General features: G+C 30.7%; 1 long non-coding RNA gene across 1 annotated transcript; it reads right to left on the minus strand.

The window, feature by feature from the left end:
* Positions 1 to 317: 317 nt before the first annotated feature.
* LOC119604778 lies at positions 318 to 23,420 on the minus strand. Its single transcript, XR_005231545.1, has 2 exons — positions 23,038 to 23,420; positions 318 to 473 (listed from the first exon to the last, which is right to left on the minus strand). It is a non-coding gene; the product is annotated as an uncharacterized LOC119604778 (long non-coding RNA).
* Between the last annotated feature and the right edge of the window lie 1,502 nt (positions 23,421 to 24,922).

Consider the following 24,922-nt stretch of genomic DNA (forward strand, 5'->3'; position numbering starts at 1 on the left):
CATATTTTAAACACATGTTTAGAATTTATTCAGTTACACCGATACACTTGTAAATATTTAAGTATTTACCAAACACATTTTCTTAAGTTACACACACACACACATATGTATGTTCATCATATTTTTTTCATGCACATCCGGTTTTGTTAGAAAGTGTATGAAAGAATGAGTTAGTGAGTGAGAGAATGAGTGATTGCAGTAGTAGAGTAGTAAGCAGATAACAGTTATTTAAATATAAAAGCTATGGGTATGTTTGATTACATATAAGTCTTCATTTTGAATAGATTTATTCACTTAAGAAATCTTAGTTTTTTTTGAGTTTTCTTATACAATTTTCTTTAAACTAGTTTATATCTTTAAAGTTTTTATGTTTTCTTTTCTAAGATGCTAGTTAAATATTTAAATATATAAAACCTTTAAAATTCATTTCATGTATAGGTTTCTGTTTATCCTGCCAGCTTGCTGGTTGTTATCTGCAATGAAATAGAAAATAATTGTTAAGAATTTATTTTTAATTTAAAAATCTTTTTTAAAAATTGCAATTTATTTTCTTTTAATTAACAGATTTAAAATTAATGCCTTAAAATTAACATACTCAATTATGCTAGTGAATGAATAAGTAAATAATATTTATTTTAACTCTAGCAAATATTTGTCATTATTATATAAAATTTTAACTTGGTTAACAAAACTAGCTTTTTGATTACTTAAGTGTCAACACAAATATCCTATTAAAAACCACAAAAATTACACACACACACAAATAGTAATAAACCTTTTTGCCATTTTATAATCAAACAAAATTTATAACAAACTCTTTACATATAAAGCAGTTTTTCCTTTATAAATTTCCAAAACTAAGTAAATTTGTTAAATGACCAAACAAATTATAATGTAAAGTATACATACGCACACATACACACACCCACATTACTACTTGCTTAACACCCATTCCCTTCTTCTTCTACTTCTATTTATGCAAAAAAGGTATAAAACATTTTATTTTAATAATAATATGAAAATGCTTACTAACACATATGCTTACAAGGATTTTTCTTATAATGTGTTTGTGTGTGAGTATTTGCGTATGTTCAAGCATATGTGTGTTTTAACAGTTTTTCCTTATTCTTTTATAATGAAATGAAAAATTATGGAAAATTTTATATAAATATTTACATGTACTTTAATGCACACAATTAAACTTTAATTTTTATTATTTACTAGCTATACCCAGTGTACTTTGCTACCCTAAAAGCAATATAAATAAAAAAACTTACTTACACATGGGAAATGCCAATTCGACTATTTTTCCGAACTCTAATAAGGAGTATATTGTATTTAATATGGGATGGGCCAATCTCCCCATTGACAGTCCGTCCATTTTTCTCTAAATGTTCACATGAATGTCAAAGTTCTTCATGTAAAATTTGAAGATTCTAGCTTCTAGAGTATCTCAGATATACAAATTTTTCTATATAATTCGTATGCAGATTCCAAGCCACCCCCTGATGAAAGTCCGTTTTTTCCCCCAAAATGTACAAATGAATATGAAAGTCCTTTGTGCAAAATTTTGGAAATCTAGTTCTATTAGTTTGTTGGATAAAAGATTTTTTTTGTATTTAATTCATAAGAGAGGTGCCGCTCCCCCCATTGGTAGTCCGCCAATTTATTATCCAAAATATTTACATGGATGCTAAAGTTCTTCGTGCAAAATTTGAAGCTTTTACAACTAATAGTTTCCAAGATAAACGAATTTTTGTATTTAATTAATATGGGAGTTGCCACGCCCCCTGCTGCTAGTCCGCCCACTTCTTATCCTAACTAATCATATTGACTCTTGTGTAGCTCATACCAAATTTGTGGGCTCTAACTGTTATATTTTTCGAGATATACTGATTTAATATTTTTTAATATAGAAGGTGCCACGCCCATTCTGCCCATTTTGTCCAAAAATATTCTTATGGATGTCAAAGTTGTCCGTGCAAAATTTGAGGACTCTAATTGCACCAGTTTCTAAGGTATATAACTTTTAATAGTTATTTAATAAGTAGGCGTGGCACCTCGCCTATTGTTACTGGTCCAGCCGTTTAGCCGTCTATTGACTTCAAACAAACAAACCCATAAACAAATAAACACACATTAATTTGTATATAGATAGAAGATATGCAAAGTAAATAACCCAGTAACCCATAATACTTAAAGAATTGGAGTAATTACTCGATGATTAAGCAGGGCCACAAAATTCCAAAAAAGACGAAACCCTGAGACCAAGTTATACCTCAGTTTTTCCCCTTCACATCTGGGATTTGAGATATCGTGTTCTGAAGTTTGAAAAAACACACTTTTTGACCTTTTTAAGACTTTATAACAGCGCCAAGACAAAGTTTCTTCTGTCAGCTTTGAAATGAAGACTTAATATCTGACATGTCTTTCTGAAGCCAGATTCGGATTCAGCTTAGCTCAATCCTTTAGAAAAGTATACTCGGACACTCTCTTTAATTCGTTTTTGAACTCAAAAGATGAAAAATTCTATTCGCACAGAATCCTATCCTATCTTAACTAAATTGTTTGTTTTGTTCTAATTTGTATGATACAACAAGATACAACATGATACAACATGATACAACATAAAACTCTCATGGAGTTTTCCTTATGCAACATACAACTTTTACCATAGATTGTGATTTGTATAATTGTTTTTTATTTCCTCTATATCCATACAATCAATCGTGCTCAATCATGTTATATCCTTTTAATAATTGCTGTTATTTTTCTTATTTTTTCCTTTTATCCTTTTTTTGCTAAAATTAAACACAATCTTCCTTTTTTTGCAACTGGTTTATAAAAACACACAAATTTCATGAATTAACAAAAAAAAGTTAAATTATTATCAAAAAAGCAACAGACTGCTACTTAATGCTGAACAAACACATACAATAACACTAATACAATTATAAAATTACATATCATCGCATCGGTACCTGCCAGGATGTGAAACTATTCTCAAACCTTAAACATTGTGGCAAATTTTAGGAGGAAATCAACTAATATTTTATGGACTTGAAACACATTTCACTTCGATTACAAATGGACAATCGACTTGACAACACTCACTACTACTGGTGAGCTCTAAAACTAAGTTATTTTTAAGGTTCAATACAGAATTGACAGACAATTGACTACATTTTACATTACATGGGAATAGAGAAGTAACCTTTAACTTCCGTCTGTTCAACTAAAAGCTAATGACCTAAAAAGTATACAAATAACGGGTCAAGCTAATAGTTAAATATTTGAAGAAATTGTTGTTTTAAAGGGATACATTGAATACTTCAAAAACTGTTAGGATTGTCATGTAATGCATGTATACATACTGGTCCTAGGAATAGTATGATTCCTTAAATATGTATAAGTAAGAGTTTATATGAAATTTGTGACATTAGGGAAGTTTCTTTTCGTACTCAGGGCAAATATAACTGATGTATTCTCTTTAAAAAAAAAGAAGTACGTTTATGAATACTTAAGCACTATTGCCAAGGATTCCCTTATAAAGTCCATCTTCAATGCAAACTATAAAGAATATTTATAAAAAGTTTTACTCCTCTAGCTTCTTCTGTTTGGACGCTATGGTACTAAAATGGTGGATAGAGGACAGATGGACTGAAATATGGAAGGACAGACAGAAGGATAGACAGGTGAAATAACGGACATAGTTTGATCATCTTAGAATATTATAAGGCTCCAGAATGATTCGAAAAAAGAATAACAACATCAATATAATCGCCATCTTTTCGAAATTTCTATATGAAAGGTATTACCAATTCGATCCGCAATTTTGCAATTTAGAGTTAGAGTTTGTTTTATCAAAACATATAGAAAAAAGTTTTTTTTATGCTTAAGCTGTATTCCATAGGATTCGCTTATAAAGTCTATTTCACATACAAATTATCTATAAAGAATATTTATGGAAAGTTTAAGTCCTCTAGCTTCTTCGGTTTGGACTTTATCGTGACAAAAAGGCGGACAGACAGACAGTCATACAGACAGACGGACGGACGGACAAAAATATGGACAGCCAAGCAGATGAAAGAACATAGTTTGTTCATCTTAGTATATAATAACGTTCCAGAATGTTTCGAACAACAAAAAATCGCCATTTTTTCGAAAATTCAATGTGAAAGTAAGTACAAATTCAATTCGCTTTGACATTTTATTCCTATTCTATTTCATGGATTATAAAGTCCATTTTCAATACAAAATATCTATAAATATGCTTTCTTCCGTTTGGACTCGTGACCAAAAAGGTGGACTGACGGACAGTCAATCACACAGATGGACAGACAGACACACAGATGGACAGACAGGCAGGTGAATGATAGCACAGAGCTTGATAATTTTAGAGTGATAATGTTCCAGAATGTTTTGAAAATAGAATAACCAAATCAATATAATCTCCATCTTTTCGAAAATTCTGTATTCCGCTTTGATATTCTACTCCTAATGCATAGAAATTTTGCAGTTTGCATGTTTGTCTATAGTCAATGTTGAATGGTAGGTGGTATTTTCTTCTACTACCTAAATGTATTTATATTCTTGATATTATCATCGTTGGTGGTTGATTTTTTCGGTACAAGGTTTTTCTATAAATTCTTTATTTTTTCATTGTCGTAACACTTTTGCAAAAGAAAAAAACTAAAACACTATAGAATTTAGTTGCAAAAAAAGAAACAAGACTAAAAATGAAATGATAACAACAATATTGTTTGCTTTAACTGTTGAAAATATATGATAGCAATTTAAAACCACACACTCACACACACATACAAATACATATTAATGTGGATTTTAGAACATATACTAGTTTGAAACAAATTCACATACCTTTGAAGGCATAACCAGCAAACATTGTGATAAATGTTTGAAAAAATAAAGTTATAGGGACAGTTTTTGCAACTTAATAACAACAAATCATTCTAATAACTTTTCAAAAATTAATATTGAATCGTTAGATTAATGACAAAAAGGTGTAAATATTTTGCAAATGTAATGTTGGGACGTTTTTATTCTTAAATCATTATCAAAACATTCGCTTTATAACAATAAGTTTGTTTTAAATTTATGTTAAAATCTTAATGTTTGCTGGGTTTGCCACCAAAATAAACTTCATTATTATATAAATATGCACATGCTGTGTGCATAAATTATACATACTTAGATTTTCTGTAGGTATATTCGTGTGTAGGTACTTTTAGATGTAGCTATAATTTTTCTTATACATTCAAGGACCTACGACACTATGGACCAGATAACAGTTTCACGTAAGCATTTCACAATTTAAACATTTTTAAATAGTTTATGGATAAGTTTCTCACTTGGAAAATGCTTTAATGTGGGTCATACTATGTCCATATTGGGAATAATTATTATTCTATCTATAGATCATATTTGAATTGAATTTTACCACAGGAGCTTTAGAAGGATTTAAATATAAACTCAAACTCTTAATGTTTGTCTGTCCTTAAGTATGTCCTTAAGTTTGTTGAAAACAATTTTCTATTCTCAAGTTCCCACATATGTTTCATGCATTAAAATCTGTCAACATTCTCTCGGCCATGCGTTCGTATATTTTGTTTTCTATAAAAGCGGGCAGTTTTTTCTTTAATTTGAATCAAACCGGTTTAAAGTTTTAAACGCTTAATCCGATCTGAATGAAATTTCACATACATACTAAATGAGGAAGTGTTGTCGAAGTTTGCAATTTAGTCCTCATAGGCCCTTTTTAATTTTATCATTTAAAGTGGAATGTTTGTGGCCTTCGGTAGGTTAGTGGTTAGTGTTCTAGTGTGGTAGACCGGAGGTGGTAGGTTCGATTCCCACCTGAGGCACTGGGTAAAGAGTGCACAATAGGCCCGATAGAGGCCTAGGTGTATTTCTTCGGATTTTATGTATATATGTAAGTTTGCACATCCTCCTTCAAACTAACTAACTGAAACTAACTACTAACTAACGAACAACGAACGAAAACAAACTAACTAACTAACTAACTAACGCAACCTAACTACGAACGAACGACACAAAACTAACTAACAACTAACAACTACACTAACAACTAACGATACTAACTAACTACAACGAACGAAACTACTACAAAAATAACGAACTAACGAACAACTAACTAACTACCTAACTAACGAAACTAACTAACTAACTAACTAACTAACTAACTAACTACGAACTAACTAACCTAACAACTAACGAACTAACTAACTACGAACTAACTCACAACACTAACGAACAACCTAACGAACTAAGAACAATAACTAACAACTAACTAACTACTACAACTAACTAACGAAACTAACGAACTAACTAACTAACTAACTAACTAACTAACTAACTACTAACTAACTAACTAACTAACTAACTAACTAACTAACTAACTAACTAACTAACTAACTAACTAACTAACTAACTAACTAACTACACTAACTAACTAACTAACTAACTAACTAACTAACTAACTAACTAACTAACTAACTAACTAACTAACTACTAACTAACTACTAACTAACTAACTAACTAACTAACTAACTAACTAACTAACTAACTAACTAACTAACTAACTAACTAACTACTAACTAACTAACTAACTAACTAACTAACTAACTACTAACTAACTACTAACTAACTAACTAACTAACTAACTACTAACTAACTAACTAACTAACTAACTAACTAACTAACTAACTAACTAACTAACTAACTAACTAACTAACTACTAACTAACTAACTAACTACTAACTAACTAACTAACTAACTAACTAACTAACTAACTAACTAACTAACTAACTAACTAACTAACTAACTAAGTGACAACAACTAATACTAACTAACTAACTACTAATAAACAAGCTAACTTTTACATTGTGAAACTGCACTACTTACATACTAACGACACCTGTGGTAATAACGTGTATAATAGATTATGACTACCCACATACTAAAGAGAACTAGTGCAATGTTTACTGGAAACAGTACATTAACGACACTGTGCTTATACGGTAAGAATTTGGATTACCCACATACTAAGAGAATGTATTGTCTAGTTAAGTTTCGAATTTGGAACTCATGGGAACTTCATTTCAAGTTGAAAGTTTTACATTGCCAAATTATACTTCTTTTATTACAGACACCTGTACGTATACGTGTTAATGATTTATTGCTATTAATGAAATACAAGGTATACGCCTAATTTAGAAAAGTCTTTGAAAGTAAATTAAATTTCTTAAAGATTTTTGCGAAAATGAAGTTTTTTTTATTTTACATTTTCTTTATGACACGAGCTTTAACTTTACCTCAAAATATTGAAATAATCTTTCTTTTACTAGAATTTCTAAAATTTACTTGCTACACTTTACTCACTAAATTCCCATGGTGCAAACTGTAAAAATAACCTGTATTTGCTATTGTAAATTTCACGAATTGTTCAAACTTATATCAGCGACTATTAACCTAAACCTTTACATTCGTTTTGTTTCTAGTTTTAAGGAAAAATTCGGAAGAAAAAAACATACTAAATATGTTTTCACCTTTAGCATTTAAAACGGTAGTTCCAGGAAACTATGTATATGAACTTTTAAAGTACACAGGGAAAATTGTGGTATAAAAATAAATTTCTTGTTAATCGATTAGATTTCTTATGTTCTAGGTTAAATTAAAAGGAGGACATATATTACATCAGATACTGATAGAAGTTTCTAAGAATTTTCCAAACAGTTATTATGAGGAAAGTAATAATATCGCTACTAAGATATTTGGATGTAATTTCGGTAAAAGGCTGCCATTCAAGGAGAAAGATTTCCAGCGTCTTACTGTAATCTTGCCATACTCTACATCTCCACTTAGAATCATACTAACCTCAAACTTATTCATTTTTCTCAGTGTCTAAAAACTATTTGGCGCTATTTTTTACTCACATCATATAACACAGTTACAAACAATTCGTTTATAGGAAGTTACATTTATTATCTTACTCTTCCTTCTAAATTTTTTGTTAAAAATTTTCCGTTATGAAAATTGTTTTACACTGAGCATCAGTAAAAGATTTGCTCGGTTTTTTAAGCTGAAAGATTTGTTTTTGCCAAAAATGAAAATTTCATATCCCGTGTTTGTCAGTTGTCCTTAGATGCTACATACGTATGTATGTAAGTTGTTACGTATGTGTCAGTATTTTGTACATTTTTAAATCATATGAGTAAGTATCTGAATTTTATATACACTAACTATACATACATATGTGCAGGTTTTTTTATCTATCAACTATCAGTTACTGCATATATGTACAATGTACATACTATACATACATAGTTTCTCTTTTTGTTGGTTTAGTAAATGATAAAGCAATTTATTTTCATTGTATACTTTGCGGGTGTATACTTGTTTAATGAACTTAATGAGAATTTTAAGAAAAACGTTTTAGAAAAAAATGTAAACTAGTTTGCAGCTGCAATACTATAAATATAATACCCAAGTTTTCTATAAAGACAGACTTAATAATAATAGATATCGTGACATAAAGATTGAAAGAAATCCGATGGCCATACTTGAGACGTTATAACCTGCTCAAAGACGTCTTTATTTATAAAATTGTTTGACTTATCTAAAGCTCGATTCAGTCGAATTCAGAATCTGCTATCTTCAACGAGATATTCGACCATAAATCTTGACAATGTTCTAAGTTTCTGGAGTGCTTAAAGTAAACGACTGCTTTGATGGCCTATCCAACTATACTGCTGTGATGGCCTCTGTTGTTTTGGCAACAATATCTAGATTTGGAAGACCGAGTATTCGTCAATAAGTCAAAACATCGCTTTTTACAAACTGATGACATACTGTGGTAGGTCAGCTCTAAATAGAGTAAATAGTGAAACATACCCGTGCAAAGAAGGAAACTTTAGCGGTAAATCAAGGTCAGCAGTACTATACATCCATCACCATACAACTTATTGTGAACGACTGCTTTACTGACCTAAGCTCACGGTGATATTTTTCGATCACAGGGTAAGCTAGAGATGACTCACCAACGCTCGACAGTGACCCATGTTCAAGCACTTTCCTCTCTTCAGTCATATTATGGAATATCCGGTTTTTCGGTGTCGGTTTTACTGAGTTGAATGTATCACTTGCGTTTGGTACAGTTTCCTTGTGATTTTCTGGCTATTGGTCCAACCATGTACATTAGAAACATATTGATGTTGTCAGTTGTACTGAGTTGACAGTCCTTGTTCACTTAACTTCCGTAGTTCCGGTACGAAGAACCGAATATCGTGGCAACGAGCGGTATGAATACTTTTCTTTTGTTGCGATACTGCTGGTTGGGCGGACTTCACATACGATCTCTTCCATATCGGGTTATCGTTTAAGCCATTTATTATATCGTTTAAGCTGCGTTTGACACATGCAAAATCGTCATTCAAGGTCTCTTGGAATCAATTCGTATGGTACATACTTAATTTCCATACCTTCTTATAAATATTGATAATCGCAAACATTTTGGAATTGCAGCTTGATTAGCACTCAATGATTATGCAACCTTTTGTTTAGTTTGACAACAATCTTCATGGATTAACACCATCAATTCTTGTCATACTTTTTCTGATGATCTGTGCCATAAACTATCGTTTCTTACTTTAAAAACGCTGACACAAAGAAAAGGAGGAATATTTTCGTGTAGGACGCTTTGTTGAAATAAAGAAGAACCAAACCCGCAAACTTATGACTCTCGGCTTTAATACTTTTGGTATCTTTGATTTGTCTACTTTTGAAAATGTTTAAAAATTTATGAGCTCATACGAAATAATAATCAGATTTTAACCATTTTCAATACGCAATTGTGTCCTGTAGAGTACACACAAACGGACAGACGGATGGACAGACAGACGGACAGACGGACATATCTAAATCGACTCAGAAAGTGATTCTGAGCCGATTGGTATACTTTAAGGTGGATATTTTTTGGTTTTACAAACATCAGCACAAACATCATACCCTCCCCACTATAGTGGTGTAGGGTATAACTACCAGTCACACATTGTAGAAAATACCTTTAATCTTACGAAAGTATAAAAGTATGCCAAGTGAAATATTTAAATGTATCTGCATATATGCTTATTTTTTTATGTATTGCATGCATATGTATGCACATATCATAAATACAGCAATAGAAAAATAATATTCAGCAAAAATGAAAAATGTTACAGGAAGTAGCAAGGAAACAGAGAGAGAAGAAAAAAACTAAAAAAAACTATAGAAAAAAAGCATGTAATGGAACGTAAGTAAAGGGATAAGACAAAAAATAAACAGAGAATATGAACGCATAAACAAGTGATGTTAAACTAGAAATCCTATTAAAGGTAGATTTTGAGCTTGAAAATAACAGCTACGGATTTCTTTACATTATGAGATTTGTTTCATTTATTTCGTTTTTTTTTATTTTCTTTCTTCTCTCAAGCAGTTTCTGATTATTTCCTATTTTTTTCAAACTAAAGAGAATTTCATAAAGTTATAAAGGTAAGAGATAAGAACAATGAAAATATTTCCTTTGAGTTGGGGTTTTAAAAGTAAGAAAAATTTAAATTTTGTTAATAAATCTAAGAACATATTTGTTAGAAAGATATATAGACACTTAATTAAAAAGAAAATGAAATGTTTAAGTAAGTATTAATTCATTTTGTTTAAGCAATGTTTAAGTTAAAAATTTTTTTTAAATAGAAATTTAAAAATTTTAAAATTTCTTCATATGTTTATAACTACAGGACGTATGCTTAATATTTTATATTGGTTCTTTGCTAATTAAATATTTATCATACGTTAAGGTTTTGCTTTCAAAAATAATTTTACTTATTTATTTTCTTTTCATTTATAACTGCAAATTTCTTCTTTATAAACTTCATTTAATAAATTATAAATTATATACTTTTGCTGCAAAATGTTTGGTATTATTTTAGAAGAAAAAACTTATATTGCTAAACAAAGTATTTAAAGAGACATTTTGATTTGCAAGTAAAGAAATAACTTTTTGGGCAACATAGAGAATATGGTCAAGTATACAAATAATTTAAAATTTAACTTTAGAAATTAGTTGCCAACTTAAAGTTTGGCAACTTTAGACCTTAATTATTATAAGAAAATATTACAATTACAAAAAACAGTGGTTTGAAAACATTATTCTAATAACTCCAAAACTATAGGAGAATATCATAATGAAATTTCACGTAGTCAGAGCTGAGGCATTTTTAATTTGTCTTACAATTATTGAACTTTGTAGATGCAAAAGCTACCAAAGAGTGTTTCCCTAAACCTGGTCTTTTCGAAACCATCAGCAGCATTTAAGATAAAATTGTGAAAAATATGTTAACAATTATACTGGCGCCATAAAAAGTTAAAAGCATCGAAAGTTGAAAATTTTTTAAAATTGTTTGACCAAAAATTTCTCATGTTATTTCTAGTAGAACTCAAAAAATGCTGGATTCATAACAGAAGACGTACCTTTTTTTGTATTTTGTAACTTATATGTCATTATAAAGCGCACATATATGACATTTATTCTCCCTTAGCTTTTTATATCCTACATTTCCCTTTTTCTCTCCGCCGGGGATCCGCGCCTGATCGCTATGGTGGGGACGGTATTATGCGTTTGTGCTGATGTTTGTAACACTCAAAAATATTGATCCTACACCCACCTTATAGTATACCAATCGGCTCAATATCACTTTCTGGGTCGATTCAGCTATGTCCGTCTGTACGTCCGTCCGTCTGTCCGCCTGTGTGTCCAAGTAAACCTTGAGAGCACTCTACAGGTCGCAATTTTCAAGATAATCGGTCCATTATTTCGTATAGCCCCCATACAACCGTACCCCCCGAATAGGGCTTTTAAGCTCATACATATGTTAAATGTTCTTGTATCACTTTAAAAATCAGCAAAACTTAGTGTTATGTAAGTCTTAATGATATTGCTGACTTTCTTAATGATCAGCCCCCACACAAAATCCCTTTCAGAAAATGAATTGATGTTTAAAATTTACTTATAAACACTACCATCACAATGATATTTTGCATAAATAACTGATGTAGACGTAAAACCCTCTACTAAAATTTATAAATATAGGACCATATCCATATCCCCCACCTATATAACCCCTCTTTTAGAAAATCCCTTTTTTTGTCAATAAATTATTTAAATATTTCTGCATTAAGGTTAAAATGGAATTAAATACTTTATTATTAAAAAAAATAATCAAAATTTTTTACATAAGCACTGGTATAGGGTATCATATGGTCGACCATGCCCGACTATAAATTCTTACTTGTTTTGTTATTCTTTACATCTCCCGGGGGTGAACTTCTACCATGTTGGTGTGATTGCAATCTGGGTAGAGGTACTACCCCTCGGTCGGTTCTATATGCTCGGCCATTCCTTGGATTGTGTGATCTGGAATCGAACTAGAGAGCCATATAATCCGGTATCACGAGAACCAGTAGACCGCAGATCAGAGTTTCAGATTTTGTCTTGTCCCAGTTATAGGAGAGGTCCTTTTGGGGCACACGTGATGTCTTAAACCCAAATTCCTGAGAGGATAATTTTAGTTAAATACGGTTACATGGTGAAATCTATATTACGATAAAAGTTCCGTGCTGCTGCCGCAGAGGAGTGATTGTGTTTTTGGCCTTATTAGATGGATTCGTATTGAGGTCTTCTGATATGTTAATTACACTAATAAAGTTTTTTCTATGGAAATGACCAAGTTTGTGCCAACAAAGCGGTAGGTTTTTTTTACTTCTTTAATTGAAAGAAAATGGCCGTTGAATGACACCGATTGTTTACTAACGGGTATGATGAATGTGTTCCAACGCTTTCAATGTTTTGAAGTGGTGATTTTGAGAAAGTAAGACGATTTTGCATATTCAAATACTGCTTGAATGGTATAAAAGAAAATAAGTGATGCACCAAATCGTAAATTGCTCAAAATGAATATACCATAGCCTAAGAAATCACTTGTGAATAGAATTTAAAGGCAAATTTCTATGGTTCCCATCAAAGGAAACCAGTACCAACTGCAGCTGATTAGTTTGAAGAAAGCAGAATATGCAGCAATCATGGCTAAAAACTATTTAGTAGAAAGAGGTTGGAAAGTAGTGCCCCACCAGCTTTATGGTCCATACGTTACCCTGTTCGACAACTATTTGTTTTGATCAGTACAGATAACTAACCATCACCTTCGTTAGTTTGTTATCCTGTTTGTTCCATTCTGTATACTTAAAGAAAGCGGGGTCGATTAGGCTATGAAATCAATTTTCTGAAGACCAAAGACATGTTTAGAACTCAAATCTTCTATAATTCTATTGTCTAATACTATGTCTGTCTTTCCGTTTGTCTGCCTATCTGACTGTCTGTCTGTATATCTGTTATTCTGTCACTCTGTCGGTCTGTCTGTCTGTCTGTCTGTATGTCTGTCTGTCTGTCTGTCTGTCTGTCTGTCTGTCTGTCTGTCTGTCTGTCTGTCTGTCTGTCTGTCTGTCTGTCTGTCTGTCTGTCTGTCTGTCTGTCTGTCTGTCTGTCTGTCTGTCTGTCTGCCTATCTGTCTATCTATCTGTATGTCTGTCTATATGTCTCTGTCTGTCTGTCTGTATATCTGTCATTGTCTAATACTTTATCTGTCTTTCCGTTTGTTTGCCTATCTGACTGTATGTCTGTATATCTATCATTCTGTCTGTCTGTCTGTATATATGTCATTCTGTATGTCTGTCCGTCTGTCTGTATGTCTGTCTGTCTGTCTGTCTGTCTGTCTGTCTGTATCTCTATCCATATACATACATCTTTGGAAATCAAACATTCATTAACTATATTAGAAATTGTTAAAAAATTTGACAACAGCAACAAGATATATGTTGATTCATATGTTGCATGTTGTTGTTGCTGTTTGATGTTATTGTTTTGGCCATAATGAAGGGTAGAGTCAAGGATGGAAGATTGCGTGTGATAAAAAATTAAAAAGAAAAATAAACTAGATTCTTACAAACTTAAAAAAGTTATTTAGTTTTTTAAAATACTTTTATGGAACACTTTCTTGTTATTTTATTCATTAATTTATAAATCCTTTTGAAACCTTGATTTCATTCGGACAACAAAAAGATGCTTGACAAAACCCATCAACTATAAGTCAACACCAAGACAACTTGACTTCGTTAGCTTCTTTAGTTTACGAGTTACATCCCAAAAAAGTAACTGAACCCCTGTATATCTTACTAAAAGCATATAATTACAAAGTAAATATTCCATTACATTATAACGGACCTCCTGAACAAAGAATCCAATTCATATATACAAGCAATTGCAATTTAAAGGAACCTGCATGAAGCGGCGTACTTGTTTAACCATTTAAAATATTTTATAATTAATTATTTTTATTTTACTCATTTCAATATTTATCCTTTATTTCTTCCTCTACTTTACCTACGAAAATATAAAGCGTAAAACTTCTGCTGCCGTTAAAATTTCATATTGAATTTTTCTGAAATTAAAACAATAACAGCAACAACAACAGCATTAACAACAGTGTATGAAATTTTCGTTTATGTTGTTTTCACAGTTTTTTATCTGTTGAGGTTAAAATTATTATTATTATTTTATTATTAACGCTATTGTAGTTGTTATAGTCGTTAAAATAGTTGGTAAAGAATTTTTTTTAATAACATTGGATGATGGAAAAAAAAATAACGAAAAACAGGGATTTTTGTGCAGCTATTTGATGATAAAACAGAGAATATTGTTTGTAATATGTGTGATAAAGTTAATAAGGGCTTATTATTAAAGAGTTAAATGAGATAAAAGCTTAATATAATATACCAAATAAATGGCTGGTGTTTATTATAGCTTTAACTCACACTTTAAAATTGGAATTTAAAACTAAGTATTTTCAAATTTGTAAAACTTTTTCTAAAATTTCTAAAGTTACACTTTCGCTAATAGATAAATTTTCATTAAATAACACCAAGCAACACTTAACTTAAATACATGCATGCATACATACATATTAAATGGTTGTCAATCGTTTAACTCGGCAGTTTTATAAGTGTATAAATGTATCTCTTTTAGTTAGAAATTGTATGTAATTTAGAACTTATTTCTGTGAATCATAGGTTACTCAACATGCCACATGTAAACAAAAGTGTAAACAATTGTCAATTTCAGTAATCAAGATTGCAGTCATGTTCAACTATTCATTTCTTAATATAAAGTAGTTATGTTTCTCTACATATATTATGAAAATCACCCTGTACCCTTTCAGAATCCATTGACTTCCTTTTAAGTTACTTATAAGTCCCTTACCTAGTCATTTAATCACTCCCAGAACTTTTGGGCTTTAATAAATTCTCATACATAAACGTATAATTATAGACATACAATTAGGGTAATTACAGGTTATAAAAACACTTCATTTATATTTAAAACAATTAATTTAAAATGTATTGTAAAATAACAATAACAATAAATTTTTGAAAAAAAATCGTTTTATTTACAAACCGCCTTTGTTTAAATATTTGTCAAAGAAACCCAGCAAACACAATTGTTTGATTTGCAAAATTTCTGCACCACATAATTTTAAAGCCTATGGATTTGTTAATTAAAGTGTTCACTGTAACGTTGATAACGTGATAAGAGATCAGTGTCTCCTAGTTTTGCCCTAAAGACATACAATCCTTTTATGGGCCTCCCAAGATTTGGGTCCGCGGTGTCATTTTTGCAAAAAAAAAGTAATCATTTTCTCTGGCTTATATCTAACAAATCTTTCGGAATTTTGATTTGCTCTCTGAGGCAAAGCTATAGCTCTTGTCATAAAGAACAAAAATTGTGAATATAAAAACTTAAAAAAAACTGCATCTTCATTTTTCCATTTCTTTGTGAAATTGCACTTCCTTTATTAACGACACCTGTACGTATGCGTGTTAATGATTTATTGATATTACAAATATTAAGTATACGACAAATTGAGAAAATTTTGAAAATTTCGATTTTGATCTTGAAGATGTAGTTTTTTTGATTTTATATGTTCACAGTTTTTATTCTTTATTTCAAGAGCTACAACTTTGCCTCAGAAAGTAAATCAAAATTCGGTACGATTTGCAAGATATGGGCCTGAGAAAATTAAAATTTTTGGCAAAAATTACATCGAGGCCCAAAAAAAAGTGCAAGAATTTGAACAAAACTGGAAGACACGGGACTTTTATTTAGTAGTAGGGTCCGTATATGGTTATATTTTTTCGTGTAGCACTATGTTGCCTAAATTTTCACTTGTATGCCAAAGTTATTCGTGCAGAATTTGATGATTCTAGCTCTAATATCTGCTCAGATAAAAGAATTTTGTTTGTAACTCATTTGAGAGTTGCCGCGCCCTCTACTGCTAGTCCAGCCATTTCTTACCAGAATTTTAATAGTCAAAGTTATTCGGGGCTAAATTTAAGGATTTGAGCTCTAAAGGTTTATATGAGAGGTACCACGGCCCCCATTGCTTGTCCGGCCTTTTCTTACCATAATAGTTATATGCATGTAAAAGTTGTCCTGGCAATTTGAGGGCTCTAGCTCTAACGGTTTCTCAGGTATACTACATTCTTTATTTAATTCATATGGAAGGCGCTACGACCCCCTTTTGATACTAAAGTGGTTACGACTAAATTTTGAGGACTCAAACTGATATATTTTCTCAGATATAGTAATTTAATATTTTCTTTATTTGTACCACGCCCTCTACAGCCAGTCCGCCCATTTTGTCTCCAAATGTATATATGAATGTAAAATTTTAGCAGTTTGTCAAATATGCAACTTTTAATATTTATATTGTATATGAATATTTTCTTTATATGGTAGGTACCACGCCCATTATTGCCAGTCCGTCCATTTTGTCTACAAATCTTTATATGGATGTCAAATTTCAGCAGTTTCATATGTGTCCGACTTTTATTAATATAAAAATAAAAAGTAGCCTATAGTTCATCCCAGACAAATAGGAAGTCCAGCAGTTTAGCAGTCTATAAAGTACATACAAAAGCACACAGTCATTTTTATACCCTACACCACTTTAGTGGGGATGGTATATTAGGTTTGTACTGATATATCTAACGCATTGAAATATTTTCTCTATACAGTATACCAATTGGCTCAGAATCATTTTCTGAATCGATTTAGCTATCTCCGTCCGTCTGCCTGTCCATGTAAATCTTGTAATCAAACTACAGATGACAATTTTCTAGATAATTTGATGAAATTTGACACAAACGTTTCTTTTGAGCCAAGAACGAAGGCTATTGAAAATGGTTAAAATTGGTTCATTATTTCACTTAGCCCTCATATAATCGTACCCCCTTTCGAGCCCATAATTATTTTAAATGTTCTAGTATCTCTACCAAAATCTTCACAATTAATTTTGTGTAAAATGTAGTATTTACATAGTATTAGATCCAGCCTGTAGCCGTGAGAAATCTGAGGATATCATTAAGCCTAAAGCCAGATATTTCACCAAGGTTAGATATGAAGTAGCTGACAAGGAAGCGGTTTATCATTACGGCCAAAGCAGGGCATTCACATAGATGATGAAATACCGTTTCTTCCTTTTCCCTGTCTTTGCAACTGCGACAGTGTTTGTTAAAATGCAGCCCAAGCCGAATTGCATGTCTGCCTATCATCCAGTGTTCTGTTATTACTGCTATCAGTCTCAATATGTCCCACATACTTCAGTTTAAAAGGTGTCTTGTGCGTTTCTCATTGAAGGAGGGCCACAATGACTTGGCCCCTTTACATGTGTCTAAGTTATTCCACCTATTTTCAGTATTTTGAAGAAAGAATCGGAGGATACTGTTCTTGATGAAACCTAACAGAGTTGCTACTGAAACGGCGTTGGAAATATCAAGAGCAGTTGGTTGATTTAAGCTCTAAAGCATACTTTATTTGAGATAAAATTAAATTTGATTCAAGAATGTAAAAGATTAAATTCATCCCAATATGGGCTTTATTTGAGTTCGATTCATACTTGTTTTTTAGAATAGTGAATATTTTAGCAAAAGTGTTTATTACAAAAATCTAGTTAAATTACTAATACACATACACATTACTAATATATTTACACTTTAGTAAGCGGATTTAGTTTTTGCGTGCGCAATTAAATGGGAACCAGTCAATAACTGAGCCCATCCTCTGTATAATCACTCTTCAGAGTGATTGATTTAAAGAAATTTATCACTCTCTCAAGTTGTGTGGACCCAAGATAGCTTTTCTCTGAACATGTTTCTTATGATTAAATCCAGATCATACAATTCAACAACAAAAAATGGTATATCAAACATCCGAATCAATAAAATCTTATAGATCTAAAGTCACCTCCAGATATTCAATTGAAATTTACGACACTTCGATAAAGGGTATATAAGATTCGTCATTGCCAATTAAAACCCTCTAAACTTGTTTTTGTTTAGTTTAGTTCGAATTTTATTGGAATTTTTTCAATATAACTACATATCTAGGCTGCATCTAATGTTTATTTAGCATGTATTTATTTAATTTAACTAAAAATTATGTAAATTTATTTATCGTATTTTGTGTTTTTTTTTTCTCTCTCTCTGTCCAAAACCCTTTTCACAAAATATTTTCCCTGCGATAACAACAACAGCAACAAATTGTTTAATGGCCACAACAATGCGTGGCATACAAAAATGAAAATTGAATAACAAAAAAAAAAACCAAAAAAAAAAAAAAATTAATTCAATTGAAATGAAGTTGTATTATCGGGGATTATAAAAACATGTAACAAAACATCTGCAGCAGCCGTAAGTGAGCGAAAAAAAAAGTGGTAAACACATTAGGGTGGTTGAAAAAAAATTTAACAAAATATCAGAAACAATAGAAAAAAATTACGAAAACTTTCAAAAACTCTGTCGTATATAGAGAGAGGAAAAAAATCTCCTGTTCGATATAGTATGTTGTACGTTAATTGTCGTCAATTAAGCCTCACACTCTAAAACAGAGATCGGCTTTGCTAAGACTCTGAGGGAAGAGAGCATTTCACTGCTAACAGCAATCAGATGAATATTATTGAAAATGGTTAAATAGTAATAAATGGGAAACAAAATTTTTTAACTAGTTTGTTCTCTTTATGCCGAACACGGTTGTAAATGTTTTAATTTTTATACTTTCTATGTGTGTGTATGTATATATTGGTTTATTTAAATGTTTTCCCAACAACAGTAACAATAAATAAACCAAATAATATAATGCAATTTTGACAACAAAAACAACAACAGCAAACAACACCAATATTAATTTAATACCCTGGCCACATTTAAACATGTTTAAACATGTTGCTGAAAAATCGTACAAACTTGTCGACAAAAAAAGGAGGAATTGGTTGAATAAACTTTAAATTCACACATAGTTAAAGAACGTTTTAAACAATACTATTCCTGGAAAAATTATGAGAGTACATGATCCGTAACATGGTTCTATATAATACAGACTATGGACCGTAATGTTAACAGGGGAGTAGTTTATGGATCATGTACTCCAATAATTTCTTTAGGGAAGTTATTGTAATAAGATGGATCCAATTGAGGAGAAGCGTCTAAGTGTGTAAACAAAAGTAACATAAAACCGTGAAGATAAAAGACGATTACTTAGGACGTCATTCAATGAGTTCCTCTTGAGATAATCGGCGATATAAAAGTAAATTAAAGTTGATGATATATTGGAATTGCTTCCCTTGAAGATATCTGGTCGTTTTCAAAAAAGTGAAATCACTGATCTCAAAATCTTAACAATTGTTACCTAAAATACTCTGTTCAAAGCCTCTTTTATTGCTTTAAGATTTGTATTCCAAATGAGTAGAGAGTTTGAACGAATAAATATGACGTTTCCGATTTTCTATGACTTAAACACAAATATCGGCTGAAATACTAAGAATTTCGATTAATATGTTCATCTGAAGCTCTTCTAGCTTTAGCATAGATCAGAAACTTATATAGAAAAAAGTCTAAAGTTGTTCAATCAAACGTCCGTCATGTTGGACAGTTTTGTTGAAAGAAATTTTTGGCGTAAGCATGTAACTTACTCCAGAGTGCAGTACTCTAGCATTCTCAACGTAGCTTAAATGTATAAACCAATTGATTCGAGCAATGTCCAAAAACAAATTCCGTTGTTCCTGCTGAAAACCCCGATATATAATTGTTTCTCTTTTCCTTAAATTAAAATTAAATTGTTAACCAATTTAACATTCAAAAGGAATTGAGTAATCCGTACTAGGATCTATCTGAAGTGGTATCAAAAGTAGTATAACTACGGTTTACCTTTTACCAAGTACTAAATATTTCATTCAAGTACGGATCCGTTAATTACAAAAAAAAACATAATTTGTCCCTTTTTCGACTCAAAGTGATCTTACAATGTACTCAGTTTGAGAATTTTCGGTTTGATTTAAGCTCAAATTCATCAACTATAATTGATGTGGATTAATCTAAAAACAAGTAAGTAATTCGAACTTAAATCAATCCGAAACCGTTTCAAAAGTAGTTCTTGATTCAAGAACGGATACGTTAAGTATAAAAAACTAATTTAAGCCTTTTTTTTTTTTTTTGAGTCAAAGTGAACATACAAAGTACTATTTTTGAGAATTTTCGAAGTGATTTAAGCTCAACTGCATACTTTAATTTGAAATAAAAAATATGATTGATTTATGTATGTAAAGGATTGAATTAATCCCAAAATGGTCTTGATTAGAAATTTACTCGTACACAAAGAGAAAAAATATATACACGCCTAATTGACACCAAAGTTGTCAAGTACATACATACATACAATAACAACATGTAAAGCAACGTTGTCAACAATGCAACAATTCGTTGTCTAAATCTAAATTTTATGCACATCCGTTGTCTTAAAGTTAACAAACGTGGTAAGCTCACTATTGACAACGGATTTTGAGCTTAAAACATTTGTTTGGTGTCAATTCGGTACCAGGTGTGTATATTTTTATTCTCTCTGTGTAACTGATTTCAAAATTCTGACTTTTTCAGACAAAAAATGTTAATTACCAAAAAATTTAATTACCAAAAAATTTATAGACAAAATTGTTAAAAATTAAGTTTTTCATAAAATATAGGCGAAATGTACGAAAAGAATCAGTTTTTGTCAATTTATTGTTGTATCAAGCTTTATGAGATGATATCTCGAAGCACAATTCAAAAATATTTTTATAGACAAAATTGTTAAAAATTAAGTTTTTCATAAAATATAGGCGAAATGTACGAAAAGAATCAGTTTTTGTCAATTTATTGTTGTGTCAATGAGATGATATCTCGAAGCACAAAGAAGATATGTCAGATCTTTATTTTAAAGCTGACAAAAAGTACTATCGGATGGCATACAATATCTTGTAAATGAACTTGCCTTGTCGCTGTTATAAGTTTCGAAAAAAGGGCCAAAATTTGCATATTTTCAAATTTCTAGGCACGATATCTTGAATCACAGATATAATGATGAAATTCTGAGGCCAGATTTGGATTTGGCCTCTGATCTAAAAGTTTGTCATCCTTTATTATTATAACATTCATATAATATGTAAGTGTTTAGATGAAATTCGATCTAAGCAAATTGTATTAGAACCAAAATCTGTCTTATAAATTTAAAGACGATTCATCCATAGTTGACCCAACTCTCGATATTTGTAGAAACCCTTAATGAAGATCAGTTTATTGTAAATAAATTGTTGTACGGTATTATATATGTTCTGTTAAATTCAAGTTAATCAATTTCTCAAATACTGTAAAGTTTAGTCCAAGTACTTTCAAAGAATTCTCTAAGCTTTCATATTAATGTCGATATATAATAATATAATTTAGCATAAATCTAATAAAGCAATAAACCGAAAGGATAGGATCAATAATTACCAGAATCACTAAGAATGAATCATCTTCCATAACTCAATAATAAAACCTACTTATTTTGTTAAAAATCTATAACTGGGTTTGTGGTGATGTTTGTAACGCACAAATATATTCATCCTATACCCAGCTTAATCGGTTTAGATTCATTTTCTGAGTCGATTAAGACATGTCCGTCTGTCCGTCCGCCTTGATGGCTGTACATGTAAAGCTTGTGCCCAAGGTACAGGTCACAATTTTCAAGCTAATTTGATAAAATTTGGCACATATCTTCCCAAAGACGAAGCATATTGAAAATTCTTAAAATCGGTACATTATTTAACCTAGCCCCCATAGAACTGAACCCCCGGAAAAGGGCTTTTCAGCAAAAAAAAAAATGATGTTAAATATACTTGTATTTCGATGGAAACTGGCACAACTAAGATAACTATATACAGGCCTGGATAGCCTTGTCAAATTTCGTAATAATCAGGCCTTATTTGACCCTAGCTTCCATACAAAGTCGCATTTAATAACTCGTGTAAAGTATCATATGGTCGTGCACGATCATCTATACTCTTATTTGTTACAAATGTATTTGACTCATGTTGAGAGAATGCTAGCAGAAGTAGTGATGTAACTGGTTCTTTAGCTAACAATACCTTCAATAGGAAAATTTATACTAAAATTTTAAAAACCGACTAAATGATTGAAAATAAAACCCTTAATAGGGTTCAATTGGCTGATCGCCTGAATTATTAAATCAGGCAAAACTTAGTAAAATTATTTACAAAATTTGACAAATTTTATTAATAAAAAAATTTAAATTTTAATTAATTTTTTCTCGATAAACTTTTAAGAACAATCATTAATTGATTTCAAGCATTCGCGCCAAAAAATTTCACAAAAATTCGGAAAATTTATAAATTTTTAAAAAAATATATTGAAATTTAATTTTATTTAATTTTAAAAATAATTTTTTTTCTCAAATTATTTTTAAAAATTTATTAAAATTTTTAAACAAATAAGCATTTAAATATAAATATATGGATTCTAAATTAAAAACCGCTTAATTACCATTTATATTTTTGTCTTAAAAAAACCGCCATAGTGTCAGCATAGTTTCTTAATTATAGTCTTTAACTGTTAAATTAAATTTATTTATTAACAATTAATTTTTAGTTGAAAAAATACACTTGAATTTAATTGTTTAATACACTTTTATTTAAAAAAACACGTTTAAAATTTCAAACACTTTTTTTCAAATTTTTTCTTAATTGGCAACACTGTTCACACTAAGTAGTACATTTCTAAGTAAGTATTTGATTTTAGAATTTCCAGCCTTAAGAGACGTTAGATTCTGCTTGTTTTTCTTTTCTTTTTTTTTAAACAAATTTCTTTCAATTTTCTTTCAAAATCTTTTTGCGTCTGAAATTCGAAAATACACAAAACTAACTGAACGACGTATGGTTGGTAAACTTATGAGAATGGTTTAGTTGTGCGAGGGGTTTTTATACCGGTCCACAAGCGCAAGCGATGAATTTTCCGGGTGGGGATATGCAAAAAATAAAAAAAAAACACAAATAAAAAAGAAATATATATATTGCAAAAGCAAAATATGAGCAAAAAAATATTGTAGCAACAAAAAAAGGTGTAAAACTTCACTTACACACATTAGATTTGCAAAAATGAACTAAAGACGAAATTGTAAAAAAAAATGGGGGAAAAAAACTTCAACTCACAAAAAATGCATTTTAAGGGTTGCAGCAAATAAAAAGGGCTCATTGTAGTTAGAGCATAACCTCTCCTGCAGACTCCTCTATAAAATGAGTTCATCTGTCTACATGCAGCATCCTAAGGAATGAACAGACTCTCGCCAGAATTCATTTCTAATTCATTTTCTCTTTGTTTTTTCTAGTTCTATAACACAGTCTCAATGAAAAAGCTTTAGAGCACAAGATGCTGCGCAATTTCCTGTCTAAAAAGAACTCTCGCTATTACACTCATTTGCCATTTCTCTTCACTCTTTTATGCCTAAAATGTCCCAAAAAGCTGTTGCTGTTTTTAACATTTAATTGTCCCAAACTTTCGTTGTAATGTTACAGCTATAGAAGGTTGAAAAAAGCTTTCAACTTGTGAACTTCGTTTTAAATCGTTTTTCTTTCGCTCGTTTCTATTCGTACCCCTTCGTTGAAGGACCTTCGTTTTTTGGGTTCATTTTGTGGCATCATTTCCCCTCTTTTTAATTTGGTCTTTTGTATTTGTTCACCGTTGTAATGCAAAGGGAAGCACAACTGAAAAGTTCGTCATGTTTTTCATGAAATTTTTTGCTGCTAAGAAAATCTTTTGTTTAGTGAAAATCTTTGTTAATTTCCGTTTACTTGTTACTTTTCTGTAGGATTTATCTTAAAATGTTCACTTGGTAAGTGATTAAAATTAATTTTGAAAATTAAATTTCTTTTCGTTTTATCATTATGTTTGTAGTTGTATTTATGAGCATTAATAAATGTATGATTATGTAAACAAATTTAGAAGATTTAATTAAAGTCAGTTTGATACAGTCGGATATAAATGGAAAGGAACTTTGAAAAAGAGCTTTCTTTTATATGGATGAAATTAAAATAGTTTTGAAGACATAACATAGAATACAACAACAATCGGATCAAGTCAAAAGTCCAAAGAGTGATCTATAAACAAAATACTTCAAACTGATCTATGGTGAATGATCAAACTAACCAACGACTAACCGACAAACTACCAACGAACTAACCGCACAAACAAACAAACAAACAACAACTACAACAACAACTAACTACTAACTAACTAACTAACTAACTAACTAACTAACTACTAACTAACTAACTAACTAACTAACTAACTAACTAACTAACTAACTAACTAATAACTAACTAACTAACTACTAACTAACTAACTAACTAACTAACTAACTAACTAACGACTA

This window comes from Lucilia sericata, unplaced genomic scaffold, assembly GCF_015586225.1.
Source record: "Lucilia sericata isolate MDLA Ls3-8-SP2 unplaced genomic scaffold, ASM1558622v1 Contig000430F_arrow, whole genome shotgun sequence".
NCBI classification, from domain to species: domain Eukaryota; kingdom Metazoa; phylum Arthropoda; class Insecta; order Diptera; family Calliphoridae; genus Lucilia; species Lucilia sericata.